This window comes from Pelodiscus sinensis, chromosome 23, assembly GCF_049634645.1.
Source record: "Pelodiscus sinensis isolate JC-2024 chromosome 23, ASM4963464v1, whole genome shotgun sequence".
Lineage (NCBI taxonomy): Eukaryota > Metazoa > Chordata > Testudines > Trionychidae > Pelodiscus > Pelodiscus sinensis.
In genome coordinates, this window is record NC_134733.1 from 590088 (window position 1) to 614497 (window position 24410).

Below are 24410 nucleotides of genomic sequence, written 5' to 3' on the forward strand. Positions count from 1 at the left end.
TGTAACTCAGTAAAACTCGTGATCACTGCGAGATGTGTGAATGGGTACCACTCACAACATCATGTAACAACACTGAAAGTATGCTACATGGTCTTTGATGTACGTGACTTACATAACAACGAATGATCTAGCAGCACCTTACAGACTAACAAAATGTGTAGACGGTATCATGAGCTTTCGTGGGCACAGGAAGGAGTGGGTCGTACCCATGAAAGCTCATGATGCCATCCATCTCCATGTTTTATTAGTCTTTAAGGTGCTGCTAGACCATTTGATTTTTTTAAGCTTTTCCACTTACAGACTAACTCAGCTCCCTTTCTGAAGCTGTTGGTGTCAAAGTTAGTTCATGGTCTGTGGTGCTGCCCCATTCAAGGAGGAAGGTTAGCTGGTGGTGTGATACAAGGCTCGTTTGTCTAGCATTGCTCCATCCCAGGCCCATCCGAACACTGCAAGCAGCCCAACCCCTGAGAGGCGAACAGGAACATTCCAACATGTGGGATCAATTGCCTGCTGTCTGAACAGAGCCAAAGACTTAACCCTGAATTGGGAGAGGCCTTCACCAAACGCTCAGTAGGTCTGCGCTCCAAGCCAGAGAGCTGCTGGTGAGAGCGGAGGGCCAGCGGGCCGAGGGAATGCACATGGCACACAGGAAGCAAAGGGCTCCAATGACTGCCTTCTATTAAAGGGAACGTGATCGACTCCCTTAGCCCTGCAGGACTGCTGGGCAAATACAACCTTCTGCAGCCCTGCTTCCCCTCCCCTGCACCTCTAGTCTGCAGAGGCCTGGCCTGGCAACAGGCACTAGCTCACAAATGTGGCCTTGGGCATAGGATTTGACTTCGCCTCTGCCCGCCCTTTGTCTATTCAGCCAGTGAGCGCTCAGAGGCTATGCCAAGGCTGCACGCTTCTTCTGGAAAAGCTTGTTTTGAAAGCGAGCGTCCCCACAGCAAAAGTGCAAGGAAAAAGCGATCTGCTTTTCGAAAGAGAGCGTCCCCGTCGACCTTGCATTTCAGTTGCAATTAGTTTGGACGGAGGGGCCACCAGGGCACCTGTGCTATTTCCTGGAGGCCTCTTCTCTTGAAAGAATTCCCTCTTCCCCGTCCACACACGCCTTTTTCCAAAAGAGCTCTTTCGCAAAAACCCTCTTCCTACGAGGAAGAAGCCTCCCGCCATCGGAAAACCCCTCCCTTCTTTCGACTTTCTGTCGGAAGAACGCAATGGCAGTCTGGTCACAAGTGTCGTTTTTCCGGAAAAGCGCTGCATGGGCGACGCCCCCTGGGATGTTTCTTGCTGTGTTAGGGCAGCGCCTGGTGCAATGCGGTCCTCGTCTCCGACGGGCTGCTGTATTTATAATACAGATGAATATGACAAGGGTCTCTCGGGGTAAGTCTACACTACCACCCTAGTTCAAACTAGGGTGGTAATGTAGGCAACTGGAGTTCCAAATGAAGCCCAGGATTTGAATTTCCCAGGCTTCATTTGCATAAAGCCGGGCGCCGCCATTTTTAAATGTCCGCTAGTGCGGACTCCGTGCTGCGCAGCTACACACGGCACGGACTAGGTAGTTCTGACTAGGCTTCCTAGTCCGAACTACCGTTACTCCTCGGTACCATTTCATGAGGAGTAACGGTAGTTCGGACTAGGAAGCCTAGTCCGAACTAGCTACTCCATGCCGCGTGTAGCCGCACGGCACGGAGTCCGCACTAGCGGACATTTAAAAATGGCGGCGCCCGGCTTTATGTAAATGAAGCCCGGGAAATTCAAATCCCGGGCTTCATTTGCAACTCCGGTTGCCTACATTAACCTGCTAGTTCTAACTAGGGTGGTAGTGTAGACTTACCCTCGGTCTGTTGCTGATTCTGCCACTAACCTCTTCTGAGGCCTCCAGGTTAGTTGCTTTAGCCTCTTTGCCTCAGATTCCCCAGCTGAAAAAATGTTAGTTCCTGTCTCACCGGCCACTGACAATTCTGTAACTTGTTCTTCCCAGAGAGTTTTAAAGATGAAAGTGCTATGAGCATCACCACTCGCAGAGTGCAGCCACCTCTGGGTGGCTTACTGTTTAACAGAGCACAGTAACACTCCAATCATATGCACTCTGCTCTGTGACAACAAAGTCTTAATAATGGCTCATCGTCCGTCCAAGGTATTAATATGGCCTCCATCACCAGAAGAAGTGAGGGCCTCATGGTCTTTAATACATTTATCTTCATACATCCTTGTGCAGCTGGGAATGACTATTATCTGTGTAGTGGGGATAAGGAACTGAGGCCCAGAGAAGCTACATGACTTGCCCAGGGACACAGAGGATGTCTGTGTCAGAACAGGAGCACTACTAGGATCCAGGACCAGCCTTCCTCCTCTAAAGGAAGCAGAGCAGCCTGGGGGCCAGTAACCTTTTTGGTTTTGATTCCTCCCCCATCCCCGAAAACGACCAAAACAAATTAATCAAACTCTTTTGAAACATGGAAGAAGTCAGCAAAGGAACAGCCAGTTAGGCCTTGGGACTCCTGGGCTCGCTTAATGGTTCTGCCACTGCTTCTCTGTGTAGAGTTGAGCAAATCACTTAATGTCTGAGGACCTCAGCTGCTGCCTTCGCAGGGGGGAATAATACTTGTCCTGTGTGAGATCCGCAGATGGACTGTGCTGGAAAAGTGTTAAGGCTGGAGCCTAGGCAGCAGGTCAGGTTAGTTCTTGTTTTAATGGCCTGTGTATTTCCTGTGTTCCTTAGTGTGACCCCCCCTCCCCGACATCCCTGCTTCCCAAGCCAAGGGCAGAGAGCGGATGCAGACACTGCAGCCTTTTCCTCCAGCGTAGCAAAAGCTTAGGCATGAGTGCAAGAAAACGCCACTCCTGCAGTGCAGGCAGTGCATGCTCTTGTAGCCACTTGCAAGCCACCGAGTTTATTTGCAGAAGGCTCTGAAATGGAACCATCATAAAACATCAGAATGGAGCTGATCCCTGCCGGGACTGTGCTGTGGAAACAGATTTATGCCTGAGACTGCTTGGGCACCTGGTGTCAGGGTTATTATTATTATTAATAACTAGCCAATTAGCCCGTCATAAGACGGGATTTTCAGGTCTCTCCTCCACATCGGTCTTCTCTCCTGAGCCTCTGGTCTCTCTCTCTCCTCCTCCTCCTACTGCCTTCCCCCTCTCTCAGCTCTCCTCCGCCTCCTGCCTCTCTCTCCCTCTCTCTCTTTCTCTTCGCCCCCTCCTGCCTCTCACTCTCTCTCCGCTCTCCTCTGTCTCCGTTGGGGATGCATGTGCCTGGGTGAGTCCTGCTGGTGGCAGTGAAAGCCCATTGCTGTAGAAAGGGGGTACATAAAATCCCCTCCGTGCACCTGACGAAGTCGGTGTTACCCAAATACAGCTGTTGGTCTTTAGTGCTAGGTGCATCTACAGAGAACGAGCGTTATTTCGAAATAACAATGCGAGGGTCTACACAGCCATTATGTCGAAATAACGGACGGCTTATTCTGAAATCTGCAAACCTCATTCTGCTAGGAATAATGCCTATTCCCAAACAGCTGTCGAAGTAGAATCATAGAACACTAGAACTGGAAGCATCAGAGGGGTAGCTGTGTTAGTCTGAATCTGCAAAAGCGGCGAGGAGTCCTGTGGCACCTCATAGACTAACAGATGTATTGGAGCATAAGCTTTGGTGGGCAAAGACCCACTTCGTCACAAGCATCTGACCTCATCCATGCATCTGACGAAGTGGGTCTTTGCCCACGAAGTCTTATGCTCCAATAAATCTGTTAGTCTATAAGTAGGGTTTGCCAAGCGGCAGCAAGCCCTGTTTGCCAGCCGCGTGGGAGCGCACGCTGCGCTGACCACACTGCGCGGCTCTGCTGGGCTAAAATCTACTCGCCACGGGCAAGTAGATTGCCTAATTTGTCGAGCCCTGTCTATAAAGTGCCGCAGGACTCATCGTCGCTAGACCTGGAAGGGACCTCAAGAGGCCGAGTACAGTCCCCTCCCTCACGGCAGACCCAGTTCCATCTAGATCATCCCTGATCTAGATCTAACCTGCTCTTAAATAGCTCTAGAGATGGAGATTCCTCAACCTCCCTGGGCAACTTATTCCAGTGTTTGATCACCCTGACAGGTGGGAACTTTTTCCTAATGTCCAACCTACACCTCCCTTGCTGCAGTTTAAGCCCATTGCTTCTTGCCCTGTCCTCAGAGGCCAGGAAGAACAATTTTTCTCCCTCCTCCTTGTGACACCCTTTTAGATACCTGAGACCACAATCATGTCCCCTGTCAGGCTATGTCTAAACTACAAGCTTCTTGAAGAAGAGCGAATGCAAATGGAGTGCTCATTTGCATATGTCACGTTCTCATTTGCATTCCCTCTTCCGTTCTGTTTTGTGCAAGAGGTTTTTGCACAAAAAGGAGCTGTATAGACGGTGCCTTTTTGTGCAAAACACCGTTCTTCCTCAAAAAATGCCCCAACCACCCACAAGAGAAGCAAAGACCCACCTTGTGGTGGTCGACTTCTTCCTTGAGACGCCCATCGTCGACTGGCTGGAGGTCACAGAGGAGGAGGAGGAGGAGGACGAGGGACAGAAGGAGGAGAACAACACCGTGAGAACTGCCATGCTGACCCGGGAGCTGGTACTGCTAATCTGATGCCGAGGATGGATCATCAGGTGAGTGCTCTCCGTTTTACACACCCACAGGGCAGGGGAGGTGGGGTGCGATCGTCACTCGGCCTGGACACCGTGCTGCTATCTATGCACATAGAACCACGTGCAGCACCATTGTGCACCACGCAGCCTCAGCAGGCAGCCCCTGAGCACGGTTTGGATCCTGCTCACAGGCTCAGGGGAGGCCACACACACGTCTGGCTCCGGGGTGGAGGGGAATGCCCTCCATCACCTGCCACGGCTGGAGCAGGCTGGGCACAGGGCTGAGATAGAGATAGGGCTTCGCCCCCAGCCCACCTCCCAGCCCCCACCCCTCTCCCTAGAGTCCCCTTTTCCAGGACTCCCCCTCCCCCCCGCAGGAACTGCAGCCCCAGAGTGCCTTGCCTCCATGAGGAAGCCCCAACGACAGACTTCCCCATGCCGAACTGATCGCCCACTGACCAGTAACTGTTGGGGGTGGCGAGCTTCCAGACGACAATTGCGCTGCGCTTGTCAAGGGGGGTGGCGGGCCACAGGGGGCTGTTGCGTCATCAGAGGGAAGGGGTGAGCCAGGCACACAGCTCCAAAAAATTGGCCTTCTGTGACGGCACGTTGGGGGTCCCCCGTCTCCTGCACCCCGAAATGGCACAAACAGACTGCACCAGCCGGTGGGATAGAGGAAGTTTATTGCCTCTCCAGGATACAGCACAGCACAGATGTAATCTGGTCACAGAGCTGGGCTAGGATGCCTCAGGCCCCCTTGAGATGGGGGGAGACTGGGCCCCTAAACTCCAGCTCCTCTCCCTAGGCTGTCTCCTCCATGCTCCCAGACAGCAACTAACTAACTCCCTTCCAGCCCTGCCCCCCAGCCAGGGCAGCATTCCACCTTCCTTTGTTCCTCTCCATGGGGGGTGTCTGGCCATACCGGTTGAGAGGTCCCTTTGCATAGTGACTCATCCTGTTTTGCTGGGCCGTGGTACCCACGGCAGCCAGTGCGTGTTACCCCAGAGCCAGCAGCATAGAAACCAGCCAGGTACCCCCACTACGTCACACCTTCCACATGCAGAATTTGTGGAGCCACTCCTGGTTGTCCCACTGCTCCATGACAAGCTGGTCCCACCAGTCAGAAGTGGTGTCCAGCCTCCAAAATTGTCTCTCCACCATGGGGGTGCAGATGCAAGGGTCTTGCTCTCACACACAGGGAGAGGGTCTCAAGGTATTGAAGGCAGCTGGCACAAAGTGCTGCAGAAACTGCAGCCTGGCCGTGTGGGGCCATTGCATGCCCAGGGACAGCTCTGGCTCCATGGCACAAAGGAAAAGGCTGTGGCGTCCAAAAAAGCTGGGCACCCAGAGCACGCACTGCCAGAGCTTTGCTGTCCCTTGGAGAGGTAGGCAAGCATGCAGCAGCGAAACGGCTGTCCGCGGGCAGGGGGGTCCCTTTAAGTATGTGTCTCTGCTAGGCTTCGGCACCAGCACTCAGAAGCAACTGGTGACCTGGTTCCGGGTGATCTTATATGCGAGAGAGCATCCAATCAGAGTGGGCGCGCTCTTTCAAAAGCGGATCTCTCTTTCGATGCGCCTTTGCTGCGTAGACACTTTCTTTCTAAAGAAGTTTTTTCAGAAGATCTCTTCCCGAAAGGCTTCTTCCAAGAGAAGCCTGCAGTCTAGACAGCCCAGAGGAGAAGAGTGAGGGGGGATTTGACAGCAGCCTTCACCTTCCTGAAGGGGGTTCCAAAGAGGATGGAGAGAGGCTGTTCTCAGTGGGGACGGGTGGCAGAACAAGGAGCAATGGGCTCAAGTTACAGGGGGAGAAGTCTAGGTTGGATATTAGAAAACGATTTCCCTGGGAGAGTGGAGTAGCACTGGGATGGGTTCCCTAGGGAGGTCATTTTGAACATAGCCCTGGCTGGGATGATTGAGTTGGGGCTGGTCGTGCTTTGAGCAGGGGGTCGGACTCCGTGACTCCTGAGGTCTCCAGGATTTTATCACTCAGCACCGGTGTTCCCTCGAAATGAGCAGAACGACTGTTCTTATGTGCGCCAGCGCGGAGGGGCTGTGTAACATCACTTCATATCCGCATTCACGTGGTGGGAGGGGGCTCTGACCTGGGGCAGCGGGTTGTGTGGGCTCCAGCGGGAGGGGTGGACTCTGGAGTGGGGGGTTGAAGCTGTGGAGTAGCGAGGGGGAGGGGGCAGTAGGGGACAGTTGCCCCTGGGCGGCACACTAGGGGGGATGCCAATTTAGCTGGCAAAAGTTATGTTGTTGAGTTTGCTTCAGCTGCTGGGCCCCCAAGTCTCTGCCGCCTTCCACCCACTCAGCAGCGGCTGCCTGCACGTGGCTCATCGCGCCGCACGCTGCAGACCGAGGAGGGGCGGGAAGCGCGAACCGGGGCGGAACAGCCCTGGCGAGTTCAGCCGCACACGCCCCTCCTCCTCCTCCCACTTCCACCCTGGCTCCCGGGACCTCGCACGCACACACCGCTCACGTGCAGCCAGCCTTCTGCGGCTGTGGACGGTGCTGCTGCGTCCCCTTTCAAAAGTGGCATTCGCTGGGTCCTCCATTTAGCGACTGCAAAATGCTCCTGCAACAAATGATTGGGGGGGACCCCAGGCGCATAAAACCCTCGCTGCGCCTCTGGGGTGTGGGGCTCAGGGCTGGGCAGAGCGTTGGGATGCAGGCGCTGGCCCGGGAACTGTGGGCTCTGGGGTGGGGTGCATGAGGGGCAGGCTTTAGGGTGGGGCTAGGGATGAGGGTGTTGGGGTGGGGGCTCAAAGAGCAGCAGCAGAGGGGGTTGGGGCTCAGGCTTACCTGGGCAGTTCCCTGCTGGGGCTGCGTAAAGGCGTCCAGGTCAGCTATTGCCCGAACAAGGGCAGCCACAAGGGCTGTAAAGAAGCAGTTTGTCAGGCCCAGCCCTGGGGCAGGGTGGGGCAGAAAAACAACAATCTACAAGGGAGAGGTCTGGCCCTGGCCGAGTCCCAGCCGGGACTGGTCTCCTAGTTGGCAGAGAGCCAACAAGCGTAGGGGATTTTCTTCCACAGGGGCCACTGGGTCAGCAGGGATCCAGGTTGAAACCCGCCAAGCAGGTCTGGAGGTCAGCGGGGATCCAAGCCACAAGGTGCTGCCCACCCAACTTCCATCCCCTCACCCGCCCCGGGGCCGGCGGTCTCTCGGCCGGTCCCAGCTCCCCCTGGGGGCCTACCTACCGCCACTGCTGCATTTCGGGGTCAGCTGGGGACGGAGGTGCTGGCAGTGAGTCTCATAGACTCAGAGACTTTAAGGTCAGAAAGGACCATTATGATCATCTAGTCTGACCCCCTGCACAGTGCAGGCCACAATCTCACCCACCCCTCCTAGAATAATCCTCTCACCTAGATCTCAGATATTGAAGTCCTTGAAACAATGGTTCAAAGACCCCAAGATGCAGAGAATCCTCCCGCAAGTGACCCATGCCTCATGCTACAGAGGAAGGTGAAAAATCTCCAGGGCCTCTGCCAATCTACCCTGGAGGAAAATTCCTTCCCGACCCCAAATATGGCGATCAGCTAAACCCTGAGCATGTGGGCAAGACTCACCAGCCAGACACCCAGAAAGTTCCCTATAGCAACTCCTATCATCCCTCCATTGGCCTATTTACCACCGATAGTGAAAGGTCAGTTAATTGCCATTGGTCCATTGGTGTCCATTGGTTCTGGCTCTGGCTCAGGCAGGGGCCTAGGGGGACCAGTCCAGATGTCAGGGCCTGGTGGGGAACCTGGGGGCAAGCCTTCAGCCCAGGGCAGCAGTCTCCATGGCCCAGGCAGGTCGTGAAGGCCCAGAAGGGGTCTTCCTGCTGGGTGCAGCATAACTGGGCCCTTCGCGGCAAGAGCGGAGGCTGGGCATCTGGCCTGGTCAGCTGCCTGCTCTAACTGAGCTCTGAGCTCTTATACCCCAGCTTCTGTGGGCGGGGCTAGGTGAGGCTGGACCCACCCACCAAAGGGCCTTAGGGGGCCCGTCCTCTTCCAGGTCAGGGAAAGGCCATGGGACCTAGACCCATTATACTCACCCCCCTCAAGTCTAGTCCCAAACCTTTGGGGCTGGGTTTCGGACGCTCCCCCGGACAGGAAAAAAAATCCGCATTCAGCTGGTCCCTACCTGCGCGATGCTGCACTCTGAAGGCATATTGCTGGAGCATCAGGTACCATCACATAAGAGCGAGGCTGGTGTCCTTCATTCTGGGTAGCCCTGCAAAGGGAGTGCCCCACAAATAACAGAGGGTGGCAATGGCCCACTTAACTGGCAGTGGTCTCCAGCCTTTTTACACCCAAGATCACTTTTTAAATCTCAGAACAGGCGAAGATCTACCGCCCCGCCCCTTCCTTGAAGCCCCGCCCTCTCTATTCTCCTCCTGTCCATCACTTGCTATCCCCAGCCCTTACTTACACACTCGGATAAACAGTTTATTTTTAAATTATTCGATACATAAAATTAAAATCAAGCGTTTATAGTTATGAAATAAATGGTCTGGTTTTTATTCATGCTATTTACATCTAAAATGAAGCGTTTATAATTATACATTTTGTGGGGATGGAGTTCTGCGGCTGGGGGCAGGGGAGAGGGAACAGGGTGCTGGGAGGGCAGAGGACAGGGTTCTGCAGCTGGGGACACAGTGCCAGTGGGGACAGAGTTCGGGGAGTGGAGATGGGAGTAAGGACAGAGTTCTGTGGCTGTCATGGGCACCCAACTTCCATCTCACCCTCCCCGGGGCCGGCGGTCTCTCAGCTGGTCCCAGCTCCCCCTGGGGGCCTACCTGGCTCCGTTGCTGCATTTAGGGGTCAGCTGGGGACAGAGGTGCTGGCAGTGTGTCCACTGGTTCTGGCTCCAGCTCAGGCAGGGGCCTAGGGGGACCGGTCCAGATGTCGGGGTCTGGTAGGAGGCCTGTGGGCAAGCCTTCAGCCCAGGCAGCAGTCTCTGTGGCCCAGGCAGGTTGTCAAGGCCCAGCAGGGGTCCTGGCAGCAGGGGCGAACACTCTAATTCTCCCCAAGCTCTTTTGCCACAAGCATAACTGGGCCCATCATGGTGGGAGCAGAGGTTGGGCATCTGGCCTGGTTTAACTGAGCTCTGAGCTCTTATACCCCAGCTTCCAGCTTCCAGTGGGCAGGGCTAGATGAGGCTGGACCCACCCACCAAGGGGTCTTAGAGGGCCCGTCCTCTTCTGGGTCGGGGGCGTCCATGTCGCTGTCCCAGACCCATTACAGGCTGGCAAGGAGGGGCCCCTTTTTTCTGCTCCAGGCAACTAGAGAGCTTGGGGAGAGATCTTTTCCCTGCTGCAGCCCTGCGCCTCTGCATGGGGTTCAATAGATGTGTCCTGTGCCACATGCAGCTCGGGGGAACGTAGATTGAAAGTGATTACATCACTTATGCATGTCAACACTACACTGCTTGTATCTGCACTTGTCATAGTCAGGAGTGCTGAGCAGCAACTGGTGACTAAGGGGTTAACTAATGTCTCCTGTACCTAGCCAGGTGTTGGGTGGTCAGCCAATAACAATGCAAGTAGGAATTTCGAACTGGAAGAGAGGGATTTATCTCTTGCTTCTGTGTTTGAGATGCAGAGCAGTTTTCTTCCAAGACTGAAGGAGATGGGAGACACTTCTCTTTCCAAGAATGGACTTCTTAAAATGTGCAAGTAGGGAAAAGTTTAGATAGTCCTTCAGGATTTGTTGTTTTCCTTGTTTGGGGATTTGGAAATAATGTCTGAGCTGTTAATTGTGGTTTTTTTGTTTTGTAACTAAGTTTTAGCCCGGGGGTTTCCCTGAGTATCTATATCAATTGGGGGCTCTTCCCATCTAGTCACTTTACTATGCTTGCAATTGTAGTCAGGGGCGGATATAGGGCAGGGCGAACGGGGCGGCCGCCCCGGGCCCCTCGCTTAAAAAAGCCCCACGCATGCGCCGTGGCAAAGGGGGGGCCCCGCGGAGTTACGCTGCCTGGAGCCCCGCAAAACAGTCATCTGCCCCTGATTGTATTTGTGTTTTGATAATAAAGGATTGTTTTCTTTTTTAATTAACTGGTATTGGTTGATCTTTGTGTCCTGGAAGGTTTGTCTGTGTGTATCTGCATGCCTGACTGAGGGGGTCAGCTACCACAGACTGCAGCTTGTTTTTCTCTTTTTCTTTTTCTTTTTCTTTTTCTTTTTTCAAGCTCTTTTGGGGAAAAAGAGCCTGGGATACCTCTCAGGTTGGTTTCAAGTGTCCACCTCTGCTTGTGGATTCAAAAGCACTAGATGGTGTGTCAGCCAACGGTCAGGGCAGTGAGTGGTATGTGTGTGTGTACTATACACCCAAGACTTTAACTGCTGAGACCGGGGTCCCTTGCAGTGGGCAACCTGGAAGAAGTTGAAGGGCGCCCCAATAAGTGTAGAAAGAGCTTATTACGCTTCAGATTTCAACTGCTAGAATTTCATAATTCCTTTGCAGCGGGCAGCCTCGGGGAGGCTGAGAAGCACCCCAACGGAATTTGCCACCTGGGTGTGACACAAATCCAAACGCCCAAGCTCTCCCTATATCTGTCCCTTTATGACCGGCTGAAGTTCTTTTAAATTGTGCTTGGTTCTATTACAGCAACTGAAGGAGTCAGGTTAAAGCTTAAACAGTTACAGGTTTATTTGAGGAAGCTTATAAATCATGTGGTTGCAATGGCTATTGTTCTATTTCTTAACTGCTGGCAAATAGATAGATAGATAGATAGATAGATAGATAGATAGATAGATAGATAGATAGATAGATAGATAGATAGATAGATAGATCTTAAAAAAAATGGTTACAAGGAAAATAAAGATAGGAAATAGAAAATAATGGTACCAAATGACAGCTTAATCTTTAAAGAGCTCTATTCTATGCATGCACTAAAACAAAAGGACACATACAGGTACAATTTTTACCCCTTTCTGCGTCACTCGGTCCCAGCGTGTCAGGCCAGGATCGGTCCCTCAATTCCTCGGAAAGACGAAAATATGAGGTGGGCGTCCCCGTGGACCTCGGGAGGTCAAACACCTAACCCAACCAGCAGGTAAATGGTAGATTGACACTCAAAGTGAGTGTATGCTGGGCCCATCTTATATACCCATTGGGTCACGTATTTTCTCTTTCTTATCTGTAATGCCAATTGATGCTGGTCTGTCTGCTGTGAGACCAGTTCTTACAAGGGAGTTGTGAACTTAATTTACACTTGTAAGAGAGAATTGAGATGATTAAATTGGAAGTACCGGACATTGTTTTCTCAGTGGGAAATTCCTCTCCCAGGGACTGTGTGTGTTCGAATCAACATAGGTGCCAGCCTGACACTTCTTGCAGCCTCGAGCTTAGCTTATTTCCTTAATCGTTACTCAGAGTCAGAAACTCGCATATCCTGGTCAAAGCAGATCAAAGCTTAATGGCTATGCTGATCTTCTCATTGTTCCTTCTCTGCTCTGTATACAGACATCTCAGAGGGCAAGCAAGATTGTTTGAGATGGGGGGGCTGCCTGGCTACATGGTGGCAGCAGATTCCCCAAAATCTGGGTATTAGAGTTTGGGGGGGGGGGAGTTTTTATACCAGAGCCTGTAGAAGCAAGGCCTTGATCTTGTGGACCCGCAATTCTGCATTCGTCATGCCAGAGTGTGGAACAAGCCTTCACAGCACTGCACATCCTCACTAGGAGCATTGATATTGATTCAGAGAGCACAGCATTGTGGGTAGCGATCAGACTGTGCAACTCTCAGGGCTGACTTTGGGGATGAGAGGGTAGTTGCCACCAGCGCGGCAGCCATGTTTATTTTAATGAAGCTGGGATTATTTAAATCGCTGCTTCTTTGCCTACGCCGGGTAAACTAGTTTACATGGCTCCATCAACGGAGCCATGTAGTCTAGACGTACCCTGGGTACTGGCCAGCGCAACTCACTGCCATGAAGCACAAGGGGTGCAGACGCTTTTGCACAAAAACTTGCCGCCTGTCTACACTGGCTGCTTGATTTTGCGCAAGAACACTGACGTTGTACTGTCCGAAATCAGCGCTTCTTGCGCAAATACTTTGACGCTCCCGTTCAGGAAAAAGTCCTCTTGCGGAAATGATTTTGCGCAAGAGGGCCAGTGTAGACAGGCAGCAAAGACGTTTTGTGGGAAAGCAGGCTAAACAGAAAAAGCCCTAGTGGCCGTTCGGACGTTCATGGCTGCAAGCCAGCGCCTGACTTCCTGGTAACCCAAGACCCCTTAAAGGCAGACCAGACTGCTGAGGCCACGAGGCAGGAGCCCTTCTGGGACCTCTGGCCACAGCTCTGCCATGCGGCCCCTGCTGTCCCCAACGCCACCCAGACCACGATGGCAGCTCCAGGGGGGGAGCAACCACCCGTGCCCCCAGCACAGGAGGCCCCAAGGGGCCGAAAAAGAAGGGCTCCGTCCTGGTCCTCGGGGGAGCTGGCGGCCCTGCTGGACTCTGGCAGGAGGAGGCCCTGCCCGACACCTGCTCCCGGCGCCGGAACACGGACATATTTCACCGTATGGCCCAGGCGCTCGCCCAGCAGGGACATCCAGCCCGGACCCTGGAGCAAGTCCGGGCTAAAGTAAAAGAACTGCGCCTGGGCTACGTGCGGGCCAGCGAGGGCCAAGGGGCAGGAGCCGACACCTGCCCCCGCTACCCACGGCTCCACGCCATCCTGGGCCAGCCAGCACCGCAGGGACCGGCCGTCCCTGTGGACACGTGCGTGCGCCCCCCACCGCCGTCACCAGGACCACCGAGGCGGGGGAAGGAGACAGCAGCAGTGGGTCGGAGGACGAGGCCAGCACTGCCACCCTGCAGGCCCCCTCCGGCAGCCCCGACGTGTCTCGTGTGTCCTCAGAGGCCGGGGAAGGATCCATTGGTGAGTGTTGCACTTTGCACTCACAAGGGTGGCGAGGGGGGGGGGAGCCAGGCGCCCAAATGGGGGAGGGGGAGAGCATGTCACTCAGGCCACGTGAGCTGCACGGGCAGGGTAGCATTAGGCACTATGCAGCACATGCAACCACATGGCCGCAGCAGGCAGCTCCAGGGCACGCTTGTGACTGTGCTGCTCACACACATCCGGCGGGGGGGAAGGGTGGATGCCGGCTGGAACCAGCCAGGGCCCCAGGGGCTCAGGCCAGAGCCCACACCTCCGCAAGGGTGCAGCACGCAGAACAGCAAGACTGCCCCATGCCTGGCTGTGAGGCACAGCCAGCTGCTCCTGGGAAAACCGCAGCGTCACAGTCCTGTGACCGTGGACCCCACCGAGCCCCTCGCCTGCTCCTGTTGCCTTGGCTGGCCCCGAGGGAAGTCCCCACTGTGGCCACACATGTCCCTGGGCTACGTGTGTGAGGGCTAGCAGGAGGGGGAGGGGGGAAGCGCTCGGGCTGGGCCTAGGGCCGCCTGAGTTTTGCTGCAAGGATGGGACACTCCCCAGTCACTCTCCTGGTTCCGTCCAGGAGACATCCCACGTGATGGGGATCTGAGAGCCCAGACCACGTCTGCCAGATGTGCTCCCAGGCACTGTGTGGGGATGCATCTCACTCCCTGTCAAACACCATTGATTAGCCCAAAGCCTCACAGCCTCCACCAGCAGGGAGTTCCATTAACACAACACAAGCACCCTCCTACCCTCTAAGGGGCCAGGACACAGACCGGTGGTTTCAATACATGGAGGAGGACCCTACTCCAGGGGCGGTCCTGTACGCAAACATACAACACGGGCAGGTAGGGGGGAACCGAGTGGGCCCAAGCCACACTACTGTGGTGTCACCTGGGCTCGGGGGGGAGGGCATGGGGTGTGGGGACAGTGGTCAGGCTGCCTGACTGACCCGTCCTTTCTTCTCTTCCCTGCAGCGGGACCGAGCACAAGCTGGGGACCCTCCAGTCCTGCAGCAGTGGCAGCAGCAGCACCCCCAGCCGCCCAACCACCAAGGTGGCGATTCCGCCACCGGGACCAGCTCCTTCGGCGCCACATGCAGGCCGTTGAGCACGTCGAGGCAGCCATCACTCGGCGTGTGGAGGGGACCTGCAGTGGCACCAGGAGGCCTGGGGCTCCTTCCAGGTCCAGTGCATCCGCACGGCAGATTCAATAGCCACCCTCACTGCACACATTGGCCATGCCATCCACTATGGCATGGCCTTGCCCCATGCACCCGCCATCCCTCCCCTAGCACTGCCCCTGCCCCCTCCTCCTCCTGTCCCTGCCCCTCCTGCTCCTGCCCCTGCCCCTCCTGCCCACCTCCCCGTGCTGCCTGCCTGTACGCGGCCTGCTGGACTCTGTGCAGGTCTGCCCCCACAGGAGCAGTCGCAGGGGCCACCCCTCCCAGTTGAAGGTCTCCTCCCTCTCCCCATTGTAAATAAAAACTACAAGTTTGTGTTAAACCCCCCCCCCCCCCCCCGTGTTTGGTGTTTATTGGGAGGTAAGGAGAGGGGAGGGGGAAGGGGAGGGGATGGGAGGGAGTTGTAAAGGGAGACCGAGGCGACCCTACTATGGGGCCTGGGAGAACACGTCCATCAGGGCCTCCCGGATGCGCACCCCATCCTGGTGCGCCTGGCGGATGGCAGCTGTGCGGGGCTGTTCGTAGGCCTGGCCCTCGCCTGCCATCCATGCTGGGAGGAAGACCTCCCCCCTCCGCTCCACAAGATTGTGGAGCACGCAGCACGCGGCCACTACCTCTGGGACATTCGAACAACGGAAGTGGGCTTTCAAGCAGCTGAAGGCGCACTCCACTTGGTTCCGGACCTGGTCGAGGGGCCCGGTTCGGGTCCGGCCGTCCCGTGGAGGACCGCATTAGCCAGGGCAGCAGGGGGTGGGCTGCGTCCCCCACGACACAGATGGGCATCGGCACATCTCCGACAGTAAACTCCCGCCGGGGGAAGTAAGTGCCCGCCTCCAGCCTGTGAAATAGGCTGGAGTTCCGTATGATGCGGGAGTCGTGTGCCCTAACGGACTAGCCTGCAGTCCAGGAAGCGGCCATGGTGGTCCACAAGGGCCTGGAGCACAATAGAGAAGTAGCCCTTCCTGTTCATAAAATAGGCCGCTCGATGCTCCAGGGCACGGACGGGGATGTGGGCTGCGTCCAGGGCTCCCCCGCAGTTGGGGAACCCGAGGGCAGCGAAGCTGGCCAGCGTAGCGTCCACGTCGCGCAGGCGGATGACTCTTGGGAGCAGGACGTCGCTGATGGCGTGGACGACCTGCAGAAGGGTGCAGAGAAACACGGGAACACATCACATACGGCAGGGGTGAGTGTGCGCTTCCTTGCCCCCCCCCCCCATGATGCCCTCTGTGCTCACGCACACACCAGGGCCCCCCCACCCCCACCAGCAGGCCTGTGCAAGGGAGGGACGGCCCAAACCCTTGGGTGACCCAGCCTGGAGTCTTGGCTGCCCCTGGGCATGGAGTGCAGCACCCTTTCCCCACCCCACTCCCCCGGGACTTACCTCCATCACGACGACACCGACAGTCGATCTGCCCACTCCGAGCTGGTGTGCCACTGAGCGGTAGCTGTCCGGGGTGGCCAGCTTCCATAGTGCGCTGGCGACCCTCTTCTCGACGGGGATGGGTGCCCGCGGCCGGGTGGTGGTTCTCTGGAGCGCAGGGCGAGCCAGGCACACAGCTCCAGGAACGTTTGCATTCACATGCGGAAGTTCCGGAGCCATTGCTGGTCGTCCCATTGCCCCAGGACCAGCCGGTCCCACCAGTCCGTGCTGGTGGCCAGTCTCCACAGTGGCCTCTCCACGCTGGGGTGGGGATGCCACCGGGACGCCACGGCCTCCGTGGTGAGGGAGTCCAGAGCGATCTGCACCTCCAGGTGGCCAAAATGGCCAGCAGGGGCCAGAGAAAGCACTTGGCCACCGCTGGCTCCATGGCACAAAAAACAGGGCAGATGAAAAAAAATCAGCCCAAGGCACTAAAGGCACAAGACAGTGGTGTCCAATAGGGCAGAGGGCATCCACAACTAGGACTGCTCCGGCTGTCGGTCCCTGCAAGAGGCCCTAGAGCTCGCCGCAGGCTGTCCGGGGAGATCCCTTAAAGCAGGTGTCTCAAAGGAGCTCCAGCCCCTGCCCCGGAAAGGGCTGGTGCCCTTTTGCCCTCTTCAAAATGGTTCCGGGCTTCTGCTTTTGCGCAAAAGTGTCTCGCCAATGTAGACGCGCTTTAGCACAAAATCGCATCGTTGGAACAAGAGCTCCGGGACCAATCTAGACGCGCTTTAGCACAACAGCGCATCGTTGGAACGAGAGCTCCGGGACCAATCTAGACGCGCTTTGGCACAACAGCGCATCGTTGGAACGAGAGCTCCGGGACCAATCTAGACGCGCTTTAGCACAACAGCGCATCGTTGGAACGAGAGCTCCGGGACCAATCTAGACGCGCTTTGGCACAACAGCGCATCGTTGGAACGAGAGCTCCGGGACCAATCTAGACGCGCTTTAGCACAACAGCGCATCGTTGGAACGAGAGCTCCGGGACCAATCTAGACGCGCTGTAGCACAACAGCGCATCGTTGGAACGAGAGCTCCGGGACCAATCTAGACGCGCTTTAGCACAACAGCGCATCGTTGGAACGAGAGCTCCGGGACCAATCTAGACGCGCTTTAGCACAACAGCGCATCGTTGGAACGAGAGCTCCGGGACCAATCTAGACGCGCTTTAGCACAAAATCGCATCGTTGGAACGAGAGCTCCGGGACCAATCTAGACGCGCTTTAGCACAACAGCGCATCGTTGGAACGAGAGCTCCGGGACCAATCTAGACGCGCTTTGGCACAACAGCGCATCGTTGGAACGAGAGCTCCGGGACCAATCTAGACGCGCTTTGGCACAACAGCGCATCGTTGGAACGAGAGCTCCGGGACCAATCTAGACGCGCTTTGGCACAACAGCGCATCGTTGGAACGAGAGCTCCGGGACCAATCTAGACGCGCTTTAGCACAACAGCGCATCGTTGGAACGAGAGCTCCGGGACCAATCTAGACGCGCTTTGGCACAACAGCGCATCGTTGGAACGAGAGCTCCGGGACCAATCTAGACGCGCTTTGGCACAAAAGCGCATCGTTGGAACGAGAGCTCCGGGACCAATCTAGACGCGCTTTGGCACAACAGCGCATCGTTGGAACGAGAGCTCCGGGACCAATCTAGACGCGCTTTGGCACAACAGCGCATCGTTGGAACGAGAGCTCCGGGACCAATCTAGACGCGCTTTGGCACAACAGCGCATCGTTGGAACGAGAGCTCCGGGACCAATCTAGACGCGCTTTGGCACAACAGCGCATCGTTGGAACGAGAGCTCCGGGACCAATCTAGACGCGCTTTGGCACACAAGCGCATCGTTGGAACGAGAGCTCCGGGACCAATCTAGACGCGCTTTGGCACAAAAGCGCATCGTTGGAACGAGAGCTCCGGGACCAATCTAGACGCGCTTTGGCACAACAGCACATCGTTGGAACGAGAGCTCCGGGACCAATCTAGACGCGCTTTGGCACAAAAGCGCATCGTTGGAACGAGAGCTCCGGGACCAATCTAGACGCGCTTTGGCACAACAGCGCATCGTTGGAATGAGAGCTCCGGGACCAATCTAGACGTGCTTTGGCACAACAGCGCATCGTTGGAACGAGAGCTCCGGGACCAATCTAGACGCGCTTTGGCACACAAGCGCATCGTTGGAACGAGAGCTCCGGGACCAATCTAGACGCGCTTTGGCACAACAGCGCATCGTTGGAACGAGAGCTCCGGGACCAATCTAGACGCGCTTTGGCACAACAGCGCATCGTTGGAACGAGAGCTCCGGGACCAATCTAGACGCGCTTTGGCACAACAGCGCATCGTTGGAACGAGAGCTCCGGGACCAATCTAGACGCGCTTTGGCACATAAAGCACATCGTTGGAACGAGAGCTCCGGGACCAATCTAGACGCGCTTTCGTTTGGAGAAGGTTTTACAATGCCGTCGGGGCAATACCAGTCATGGCAGGGTAACTGGGAACGTGTGTTCTGTGACAAGTTGGGTCACAGAGATCCCCTTAAGACTGTCACCCAATGGGCTGATCACACCACTGAACATGCCTTCCAGCCTTCTGGAGTGCCCATCACCCTGTCCTGCTGAGCTGGAAGCTCTGGACTCCCCCTGCAAAGGGAAAAACTTGGGGTAACAGCCCCCCTAGCAAAGTAATAGACACCAAGAACAGCTCAGCTCTTGGGGGAGGGGTCAGTTACAGGGACTTGACAGCATCCAGGAGAACAGTCCCAATGGGACCAAAACCCCAAATAAATCTGTCTTACTCTGTACAGAAGTTTTACACAGAAAAAAGTTCATCAAGTTTGCTCCCTTTATCAATGAAAGAGAGAGCTGCACACTGTTCCCCCCTCCCCCTTCCAGGTAACTATTATTTACACTGGGTTTGATAATAAACATGTGATTTTATTAAACATGAAAAGTAGGATCACAGTGCTTGCAAGTGATGACAAACAGATCAAAGGCTGCTACTAAGCTAAACTAAAACAAAACACACCAGCTAACCCAATACACCAAGAGAAATGGTTATAAATCACCATTTCACATCTTAGTTCTTGTTTCAGGTCAAGTTCTTCTGAGGCCAGAGCGGATCTTTTCCCTGAATTGAGTCTAACAAGGGGAGGAGAAGCTGCTGGAGTTCTTGTCCTTCCAGGTTCTTTCCTGTGTCTTTTTATCGTGGGGAACGGTCTGTGAAGCCAACTGAAGACCATAAGGCTGTGTCTACACTGGCATGAATTTCCGGAAATGCTTAAAACGGAATACTATTCCGTTTTCAGTTTTTCCGGAAAAGGAGCGTCTACATTGGCAGGCTGCTTTTCCGGAAAAGCCCTTTTTCCGGAAAAGCGTCTGTGGCCAATGTAGACGCGCTTTTCCGGAAAAGAGCCCCGATCGCCATTTTTGCAATCAGGGCTTTTTTCCGGAAAAGACTACTGGGCTGTCTACACTGGCCCTTTTCCAGAACAGTGTTCCGGAATAAGGACTTATGCCCGAGCGGGAGCAGAATAGTTTTTCCAGAATAGCGGCTGATTTTGTACAGTAGAGCATCGTTGCTTTTCCGGAAATTCAAGGGTCAGTGTAGACAGCTCGCAGCTTATTCTGGAAAAGCGGCTGCTTTTCCAGAATAAGTGGCCCAGTGTAGACACAGCCTAATTGTTTTCTTCCTATTCCTTTGAGAGAATTCCCCCAGGAAGGGAAGTCTTTGTCTCATTCCCCTACCCCTATGGGAAAATACAAAATTCAAGATGGATTCCAGCACCAGGTGGCATGGTCACGTCTTCTCATCCACTGGAAGCCCCAGGTCCTTTTGTGCTGAAAACCTGGCTGGCCAGTGGGCCCAGCTGTAGCAGTGCCTGAGTCATTTAGCTCAACAGAATTCTGTAGTGTAGATCTGCCCCCACTCGGCCTGCAGGAGCCTGTGGCAGGAAGGGACGTGGTTTAATGGCAGCGCTTGCTATGGTAGATCTGCCCTTGGATTTGGGGGGACACGCCCCTGCCCCTCCAGCTCTGACTCCGTGGCTAGTCGGGGGTGGTTACTCGGAGCTTCTCTTTCCCAGCCCCTCCCCAGCTCGCAGCTCCAGGCCAGTAAAGCCCCAGGGAGGGGCGACTCTCGGTCCCTGGAGGGTTTTCAAGGCCCGGCTGGGGGATCGAGTCGGGGTTGGTGGCATCGGGCCAGGGGGCGAGCCGGCAGGTGAAGGAAGGGCCGGCGGCTGGCGCCCGGCCGGGCTGCGCAATTCACCTTTTATGGGAAAGCGGCGCCGGCCGGCCGGGGAGGAAGGGGGCGGCTCTGCCGGGCCCCCCGACCGACCCTGCGGGAGGCGCGCAGGGCGGGACTGGCGCACGCAGCCGGCGCGCAGGCAGGAGCGATCCGGGGAGCCGCCCGCCGCCCAGGTACGGGAACAATGGGAGCCGGCGGGGCGGGGGCCGGGGACCCTCGGGGAGGGGCAGCCGCGGGCCGGCTCCACGGGGTCCTGCCCCGGCTGAGTCCCTTTGTCCCTGTCCGGGCGGCGCTGGAAGGGAAGACTGGGGCCCCCCGGAGGCACTGCAGGGGGTCCTGTGGGTCACTGGCTGGGAGCGCTCCACGATCATCCAGCCATTTCCCCAGCTGATGGGGCAGAGAGGGGCCAAGGGAATCCCCAGACCGTGCCTGGCAGTGCTGGGACATGGGGCTGCTGCCTTTCCTAGACCAGTGGTGCCACCTTTTTTCAGCCACCACCCCCAAGATCATTTGAGCGGCGTGGCGCTTAGATCTGGGCGGCTGGGCCTGGCAGTTGGCGGCTCCCCAGGAAGACATCCATGACCCCCTTGGGGGTCGCGACCCACAGGTTGCGCACCACTGACCTAGACCCTGCATTAGACCCTGTGTGGAGGAACTCAGCCTGTCCACTTTGCCCTGGAGGGGTTGCTGGGGAGGACATCCCATAACGAAACCCTTTGCCAACCTCTCATCTGCTGCAGCTGGGGACACCAACAGGAAGAGAGCTCAGGTCCATTTCCTAAGGGGCACGGAGAGCTAGGGTGCATCTACCTTGCAAGGCGCAACTCGAAATGAGCTGCACAAACTGAGCGACGTCAATTGCTTAGCTTATTTGGAAATAGCTTATAGGGGGTATCTACACAGCACTTGTTTGGAAATGGAGCACTCTTCCTCCGACTTCCCCTACTCCTACAACGAGGGGTACAGGAGGCGGAGTCAGAAGTCCTCCAACTTGACAGTATTTTGATGTTATTTCAGAATAGCTGCCAACCGTGACATGGACTAAGTTATTTTGGAATAGCACTAGTTATTTTGAAGTAGTGTTGCTGTATAGACGCACCTTCAGGAGCGGCCTGAGGCCAGTTGCGGCAGCTGGCGCCCTAGGCGGAAGGCGCGATCCGCGCCCCTGCCTGCACAGAGGTCAGTAACCGTGATGTCGTCATTGGGCGCCCGGGCCGGCAGCGCCCTAGGCCACTGCCTAGTTTGCCTAAGTTCACGGGGCGCCCCTGCGTACCTTTAGTGTCAGAGCTGGGAGCAAATCCAGGGACCCCTAAGCCAAGCAAGGTTTAAAAGAGCTTTAGAATCCAGTACTCAGCATGTCGTATGGTTGTTATGGCTACACATGGTGATTGGGGTGGTCTGAGCTTACAGTGTCTGCTGGCTCCAGGCTTCTTGCCTCATGTATACAGGCTTCACCATTAACCTGTCTCCTGCAAACTGGGAAACCCTTTAGCCCAGGCAGCTTAGCCTTGACATACCAGATGCCTTGGACAGTCCCAACACTGCATTTAGCTCTCTTGTACGCTGAAGCGGCTTAAATTGCTTTTTCCATGTAGTCTGAAAGAGGTTGCTGATGTTATCAAGTCGTAGCTGTTAACAGAACACCCAAATAGCTGCGCAGATTCTTTATAAATATCGGTTGTAATAGTTAGTTGCAACAGGGCTTGTCTACATACAACTAGAACCAAGATGGCTAGCTGTGTTGTAAATAACCCCAGTAATTCTTTCAGTGCAAGTCTGAGCGTGGGCGCTCTTATTTTGGATGAAGTGTCCTGTTCTGATTTAATGAAGTAATTTTTTAAATCCACTTTGAAGGGTGTCCACACAGAAATTGGCTCTGATGTAATTAAAGGTGTGAATTGCAGCAGAGTTCCTTTGTTTCGCATTTGTGTGTAGATCAGCTGTAAGAACTTTTATATCTACATGGGTATGTCTACACTACCACCCTAGTTGGAACTAGGGTGGTAATGTAGGCAACCGGAGTTGCAAATGAAGCCCGGGATTTGAATTTCCCGGGCTTCATTTGCATAAAGCCAGGCGCCGCCATTTTTAAATGTCCGCTAGTGCGGACTCTGTGCCGCGCGGTTACACGCGGCACGGACTAGGTAGTTCAGACTAGGCTTCAGGAGTGGCCTGAGTCCGAACTACTCAGGCTTCCTAGTCCGAACTAGCTAGTCCGTGCCGCGTGTAACCGCGCGGCACAGAGTCCGCACTAGTGGACATTTAAAAATGGCGGCGCCTGGCTTTATGCAAATGAAGCCCGGGAAATTCAAATCCCGGGCTTCATTTGCAACTCCAGTTGCCTACATTACCACTCTAGTTCCAACTAGGGTGATAGTGTAGACATACCCCATGAGACAGTTATTCCGGTTTAAACTTTAAATTGGTTTTATATCCAATTTGGATGCAAAAACCACAGGGCTAATCTTATTTGGGGTTAGTTGCTAAGGAATGTAGTGAAAATAAATGCATAGAAATCACACTTGAAGCTGTTTACTTGGAGTTTTGCAACAGTCTCATTAAATGGCCTTTAAAAAAGCACTTGGAAATCTCCCAATGTAGCTTAGTCTGTAGATGTCCTCCGCCTATTGATGGGCACCAAGACGTGTTACTATTACTAGACTATTCCAGCAGTTTTATAGTTGCTGCAATTTCCTAGGATGCTGCTGCCTGCATCAAGGATCATTCTCTGCAGCTGGCTCCATGCGCTGCTGCTCCTGCCGAGAAGAACAGCCCTGCTTCAGTGGGGCCCTGCGATGTGGCCGTAAGGCCCCTGGCAGTGCTACTCACTCAGATTTGGTCCAATTTCTAAGTGGTGTTGTGACCTAGTGCATGGGGTCACAGTGCTGGGGCACCTATTCAGACTGGGCTGTTCTTGTCACTGCAGGGTGACCACATTTCGTATGCTGAATAGAGGACACTGGTTCATGCGAGTTTGCAATTAACGAGAGCTCTGCAGTGCAAGCATTCACATTCGCCTCAAGCTGTCTGGCCTTGTTAGAAAAAAATACTGTGGAGTTGGAGTCTTTTAATTTATCTTCTTTAAGGCTTTAGGGCTCACACAGGGAGGGGTGGCACATGCCCCTCCCTCCTGTACATCCCTGTGCTGGACCTGCCTCTCCTAGTACCTGATGTCATGTCTTCCTGGGGCAGCATGGTGGGTGGATACAAAATCACAGGTCCCCTCTCCAGCTGCTTTCAGCCACAAGGGAGGGGACGACCTGAACCATGTCTTTGGGGAGCTCATCTCTCCTCTCTTCCTCGTGGCTGGAAGTTACTTTTCCTACCTGCTTGCAGAGCATTTTAATAGGCAGCAGGTTTAAAACAAACAAAAGGGAGGGTTTTTTATGCAGTGCACCGTCAACCTGTGGAACTCCTTGCCAGAGGATGTGGTGAAGGCTAGAACTTTAACAGGGTTCAAAAAAGAACTAGATAGATTCATGGAGGTTGGGTCCCTCAATGGCTATTAGCCGGGATGGGTAGGAACGGTGTCCCTGGCCTCTGTTTCTCTGGAAGTGGGAGACAGAGTAGGGATCACGTGAGGATTACCTGCTGTGATCCCTCCCTCTGTGGCGCCTGATATCGGCACACAGGATACTGGGCTAGTTGTATCTTTGGCTGTTCTTATGTTCATTGAAAGGTAGCTGATCACTCTAGGCCACTGACGTAACCCAGCCACCTCCTGTCCCCTGGCTGTGGGCAGGAAGGGGTTAAGCCCCAAGGCCGCACTGTGCCCCAGGGCCCAGGGAACCTGGCCAGAGGGGTCGCTCAGCAGTGGCGGGTGCCTATGGGGCAGCGCAGACCCATGCTCCCGGAGGGCAGGACCCAGGGTGGTGGGCGGGTTGAGGCATTTGCTCTGTAGGGCCAGGGCATGAACGGGCTGGAAATGGCTCCTCCCTCCCACGCCAGGGCTTAGCAGAGGGGCGGAGAGGCGTCTCCGTGCCCGCGCTCTGCGGGGCTTCGGCACGCGCAGGGCTCGGCTCCTGGCCAGCACCAGGCCTGGGGGTCTTGAGCCTCCTGA

General features: G+C 55.2%; 1 protein-coding gene across 2 annotated transcripts in view; it reads left to right on the forward strand.

The window, feature by feature from the left end:
- Positions 1 to 20289: 20289 nt before the first annotated feature.
- Positions 20290 to 24410, forward strand: part of FBLIM1 (filamin binding LIM protein 1) — a 63565-nt gene continuing 59444 nt past the window's right edge. Inside the window, exon 1 of one of the 2 annotated variants that reach the window (XM_075906793.1) lies at positions 20290 to 20523. The gene's annotated coding sequence lies outside the window, so the exon portion shown is untranslated. Of the gene's footprint in view, positions 20524 to 21508; positions 21530 to 24410 lie in introns of those variants that run through there. The other variant, XM_075906791.1, reaches the window with a different exon arrangement.